This window comes from Taeniopygia guttata, chromosome 26, assembly GCF_048771995.1.
Source record: "Taeniopygia guttata chromosome 26, bTaeGut7.mat, whole genome shotgun sequence".
Classification (NCBI taxonomy): Eukaryota; Metazoa; Chordata; class Aves; order Passeriformes; family Estrildidae; genus Taeniopygia; species Taeniopygia guttata.
The window spans coordinates 2,884,381-2,890,380 of NC_133051.1; the positions used below are offsets into that span (position 1 = coordinate 2,884,381).

Sequence of the window (6,000 nt, forward strand, 5' to 3'; positions counted from 1 at the left end):
AGGCCAAAACTGTGTTTACAAAACCCCAAATTTGTTTATTTCTCCTCACTCACATTCCCTGGCTCTGCTCTTCCCATCCTGGCACTGCTCCAGCTCACCAGGGAATGGCTCATTACTGGGATTTCCAAAAAATTGTAATAAAAATCAGCTTTTTTTTTTTTTTTTTCCCTGCACAATAAAAGGACCAATTATTGGGAGTAGCTCTGAGTTTCCTCAGGGCTGGAACCAGGTTTGTTTTGGGAATGGCTGCTGGAAGAGTTGGAGCAGGAGGGAGAAATGGGAATGGTGCTGAGCCGAGGGGTGCGGGGGAAGCTGAGAATTCCTCTGGATATCCCAGTGAGGGTGGGGAGTTAAATCCAGGTGATCCTGGGAATAGAAATCCAGGTGATGTTGGGGATGGAAATCCAGGTGACGTTCGGAATAGAAATCCAGGTGATATTTGGGATGGAAATCCAGGTGATGTTGGAGATGGAAATCCAGGTGATCCTGGAAATGGAAATCCAGGTGATGCTGGGGAGTTAAATCCAGGTGATCCTGGGAATAGAAATCCAGGTGATATTGGGAATGGAAATCCAGGTGATGTTGGGGATGGAAATCCAGTTGATCCTGGGAATAGAAATCCAGGTGATGTTGGGGATGGAAATCCAGGAGACATTGGGAATAGAAATCCAGGTGATATTGGGGATGGAAATCCAGGTGATGTTGGGGATGGAAATCCAGGAGATGTTGGGAATAGAAATCCAGGTGATGTTGGGGATAGAAATACAGGTGACCCTGGGAATGGAAATCCTGGTGATGTTGGAGATGGAAATCCAGGTAAACTTGGGAATGGAAATCCAGGTGATGCTGGGGAGTTAAATCCAGGTGATATTGGGGATGGAAATCCAGGTGATATTAGGGATGGAAATCCAGGTGATATTGGGGATAGAAATCCAGGTGATCCTGGGGATGTAAATCCAGGCGATCCAGCTCCTGCTCATGCTCCTCCAGAGCCCAGGCACATCCTTGGATTCCTCTGATGGTTCCCTCTGAGCTGCTCCCCAGGATCAGAGCTCACCCCTGGATGGTTCCGAGCTCAATTCCCACATCCCAGTGGATTTTCCAGGGCTCCGATCCCGGCCCCTGCCATTGGGATCAGCCTGAACCGCTGCACTGCCGAGAGGCAAAACCCATCGGGATGGAGCAGGTGGAGCAAGGAGAATAATCCACAGGAACTGGAAAAAGGGGACAAAACCATGGGATCTGCTTTTTGGGAGGCACAGAAATGTTTTTCTGTGGATTTGGCACATCCTGGAGGGGCTGGTGAGGCTCAGACTGGGCAGGACGAGGTTTTGCTCCCAGTTTGCCCCAGTTCCCGGCAGTGGAGCCCTGGAAGGGCAGTGGGAGATCAGGAATGCTCCTGGTTGGAAAAGGAGGAGGAGGAAGAGGAGGAGGACCCTGCGGGGTTGCCATGGCGATTGAGCATCTCCAAATCCTTGGATTATTTATCTCCGGGTTTGTTTAGGCTGAGGGAAAGCCTTGAGGGTGGGAAGAGGGTTGGGATACGAGGAAGAGGAGTGTGGGAGTCCAGGAATTCTGATCCTAGAGGAGAAATATTAAAATTCCAGCTCTGGGGCTCAGCCCAACCTTTGGAGCAGCAAAAAGCGTGGAGTTTGGAATGGTTCATGGGGCATTTGCCCTCTCAGGGATCCTGTGATCCCAAATCTGCCCCGGATTTCCATGCTGGGATCTGGCCCATGGAATCCAGGCTTTATTGGGATTCATTTGTGTGGATGGATTTGGATCAGGCTGTGTGTGGAGCCAGCTGGGAACGCTTTCCAAAGCTATTTCCCAAATTCCAGAGGAGCTTGATGGAGTGATCCTCTGATTTTTGGGAAATGGTTCAGCCCCCTGTGCCTGGCTGGTGACATTCCAGGAATTCTTCCAGGAATTCAGGATGCTCCTTCCAGATGTGTCCCTGCACATCTGCTGCCACTCCCAAGGAAAACTGGGACACTTGGGTGTGTCTGGGGCTGGAATTTTGGGATAAAACAGGAAAAGTGGCACTGAGAGAGCCGGGAACATCCCGGTGTCAGCCATGTCCTCCCTTCCTGCTCCCTCTTTTCCATGGGATCTGGAATTGCTCCTAAAGCTCCTCTCCGGTTCCTTTTGATGCCTCCAGTGTCCCCATTACATAAATCCCAGCGTGGGAATGCTGTGGATTTTATGGATGTGGAGTTTGAGTGGCTGAGGGGACACCTTGGATTGTCACATCAAAGGACGAGGAAAAATAACTCCAGGAAATTGGGAGCCCTGTGGAAAAATCGATTCCGTTTGATTTGGCCAACACAGGTCAGCAGGAAGAGGGGAGGAGGCTGGAATTGGGGGAAGAAATCCCGTTATTCTGGGAATGTTTTTGGAGGGGAAAGGGAGGGGAAAGGGAAGGGAAAAAAAGGAAAAGGGAAAAAAAAGGGGAAAGGGAAAAAAAGAGAAAGGGGGGAAAAAAGGAGGGAAAGGGAAAAAGGGAAGGGAAGGGATATCTGGGAAGGCCGAGGAGCATCCTCAGGGAATGAGGGTCCCACTGGAGCTGTCACCCATGGGTGGGAAGAGGAATGAGAGTTTTTCCTGGCTGTAGATGCTGAAGGAGCCTTGGAGGAAGAAAAAGTTCCCGAAATCATGGAATGGTTTGGAAGGGAGTTCATTGAGCCCCTGAGCAGGTTTTTATCTCCTGCTAAACCTTATCCCAGTGCCAGCAGGGTGATATTCCATGGAAAACAGCAAAGCCAACACTGCCACAGCTCCAAAAATCCATGAAAAAACCAGAATTTGGTGAAAAAATACCCTGGGAGAAGCAAACAGCTTTTCTTGAGAAGGGGAGGAGAAAGCTGGGAATGTTTTCCAAGAACCCCAAGGACAATGACAAACCAGGTGAACTCGGAGGCTGCGGAGAAAATCTTGGCAGCGGGCGGAAAACGCGCTGCCAGATTCCGGGGAATATTAACTGGCATTTAATTAGCGGCACTCAGGTGGTCACAGGAGCGGTGGCAGTGCCGCAGTTCCTGGCATTTGTTAATTAAAGCTGCTCCTGACAGGGATTAACGACTTTTTAATGAATCTGTTGTCTTAATGTCTTACTAAGTTTTGACTTTCCTTCTCCCCCCCCCGCCGCCAGTTTTCCCGGGAATAGCAGCATCCAAAGGGATGGGAGGTGTGAGGGGCAGGGGTGGTACAGCTCCTGCCAGACTCCCAAAAATTTGGGAATGTGTGGGTTGAGGTGGGGGAACAGGGAGAGGAGGGGGCGTGGCCACAGAGGCAGATTTTTGGGAGGTGCTGTTGCTGGAGGAAAATGGGAATCAGGGATGGGTGTGGGAGAGCCCAGCCCTGCTGATGGAAAATAAAAAAAGGGAATCAGGGATGAGTAGGAGAGCCCAGCGCTGCTGATGGAAAAAAAAAAAATGGGAATCAGGGATCAAGGTGGGAGATCCCAGCTCTGGTCCTGGAGAACATTTGGAATCAGGGATGGGTGTGGGAGATCCCAGCCCTGCTGAAAGTCTCCAGGAGGACCTGGAAAGTGGATCTGAAAACGGGGAGCAGGGAATGAGGAGAAGAAGGAATTCTAGCAGACTGGAGGAAATGGAGGAAAATGGATCCATAGATTTCTCCCCAGTGGAGCACTGGGTGGGATTCTGCCCTGCCCATCCTATCCCATGGATCCCATCCCATGGATCCCATCAGATCCCATCCCATGGATCCCATCCCATGGATCCCATCCCATGGATCCCATCCCATGGATCCCATCCCATGGATCCCATGGATCCCATCCCATGGATCCCATCCCATTGATCCCATCCCATGGATCCCATTGATCCCATCCCATGGATCCCATTGATCCCATCCCATGGATCCCATTGATCCCATCCCATGGATCCCATCCCCTCCCATGGATCCCATGGATCCCCTCCCATGGATCCCATGGATCCCATCCCATCCCGAGGTGCTTTTGCACATGGCGCCATCAGAACCGGCCATGGAACAGGCTTTTCCCAAAAAGCCGCGTGCAGCATCCAGTAGGATCCTCCTTCCAGCCATTCTGCTGCATTCCCAGATTCCCAGGAATTCCTGCTGGGAGCCCACGGAATGCGAGGCTGGTGCTGCTCCCCCAGACCCCGGTGTTGACATTCCTGGGAAGAGCAGGAGGCAGAACCCGTCGCTGGGAGAGCACGCATCCCCCAGAATAGATCCCGTTGCTCCATCTAAATTTAACATTCCATGTTCTCCTCGGAACGGACTCGGCTCCGGCAATTAACTAACGACAGGGATGATTAAGGATCGCTCCCGCGCTTTGCATTTCGAGCCTCTCTCCCACTCCTTCCCTGAATAATAATTCCGTGCTTTTGCAACACCGGCAGAGCATTCCCAGGAACGCCGGGGGTGAAAGGGAAATGTGGGAAACGAGCTGTTAAAAGGATCAGGGATAAATCCCCTGTTTGCTTATCCCAAATCCAGGATGGGGTCGGGATCCTGCCTGGGATCATCCTGAGGTCTCAGGGGAGAGGGGACAGCTCCGGAATGAGATGGAAGCATGGGAATGTTGCTGCTGGAACTGGGATGCGTCCAGGCTCCTTTCCTGGCTGGAATGGCGTTATCCCGGAGTGGGTTGGGCAGGAAGGATCCCAAAAACTCATCCTATTCCTCCCCCAACGCCTCCCACTATCCCAGATTGCTCCAAGCCCATCCAACCTGGCCTTGGACATTCCAGAGATCCAGGTGCAGCCACAGCTCCTCAGGGAATTCCATCCCAACACCTCCCCACCCTCAGAGCTGGGAATTCTCTCCCATTATCCCATCTATCCCTTTCCTCTGGCAGTGGGAAGTCATTCCCTGTGTGCTGGCGCTCCAGCTCCTGGTGAAGATTCCCTTTCCAGATTCCAGGAATGATCCTGGCAGGCGACCACAGCAGGACCATCCTGGATCCATCTCACGCTGCTTCCCACGGGATTTTCCTGTCCTTGCCCAGTATTCCCAACTCTGCAGCAGATCCATGGCCTCTGGAGACTCATTCCTGCTGATCCATGTCCTGTCTGTGCCTAACCAGATGCTAATTTATTAATTAAATGCTGCGCTTAATGACAGGGTGAAGATTAATGAGGGCAAATCTCGCAGAGCGTTCCTTGGGAAGAGACAGCTCCATGCATCCAACACCACCCTGGGGTTTTGGGGAAGCTCAAAATTCTCATGGAATGTCCTTGGAGATGCTTCAAGCCAGTCTCCAACCATTCAGGATGGAATTATTCCCATGGAATTGTCCCAAGGCTGGCGCTGCTGGAAGCAGCCCCGGGCGGGAGCATCGGGAGCACCGGCTCGGATTTGTTGGGGCAAGGCTGGAATGGAGAGAATTCCTCCCAGAAAATAATTCCATGGACAAATTTCACCTGGAAGACTTCCTTGTGAGCTGTTTCGGATTTTCCTGGTCGGGTAAAAATAAATTATGGAATGACTCCTGCAGCAGCTGCTCAGGAAGAGATTTTCGGGATGAACTCCGAGCTCTGGCTCCGTTTTCCTTCCATCCCTTCCCCTTCCCAGCGGGATGGCTCTGGGATTGCTGGGGATGGGCAGCTCTGGATGCACTTTCTGGAAAGTTCTCTCCAGAAGTTTCTTTGGATCTGGCTGTTGGCTCCAGCACGGGAGCCAAGAAATCCATCAGCAAAATATTAATGGAAAAAAACGGAATCGGAGGAGCTCAAGAAGAAATTTGGCTCCTCTGTCGGGATTGGTGACTGAAAACTAGGAAATGTTGGGAATTCAGGCACTGAGAACTGGGAAATGTTGGGAATTCAGGCACTGAGAGCTGGGAAGTGCTGGGAATTCAGATATTGGGAAATGATTCAGGCACTGAGAACTGGGAAGTGCTGGGAATTCAGATATTGGGAAATGTTGGGAATTCAGGCACTGAGAACTGGGAAATGTTGGGAATTCAGGCACTGAGAGCTGGGAAGTGCTGGGAATTCAGATATTGGGAAA

At 51.4% G+C, this 6,000-nt stretch overlaps 1 long non-coding RNA gene across 1 annotated transcript; it reads left to right on the top strand.

Moving 5' to 3' along the window:
• The first annotated feature begins 1,885 nt into the window (after positions 1-1,885).
• On the top strand, positions 1,886-3,081 carry LOC140680682 (uncharacterized). Its single transcript, XR_012052046.1, has 2 exons — positions 1,886-2,331; positions 2,615-3,081. It is a non-coding gene; the product is annotated as an uncharacterized lncRNA (long non-coding RNA).
• The last annotated feature ends 2,919 nt before the right edge of the window (positions 3,082-6,000 follow it).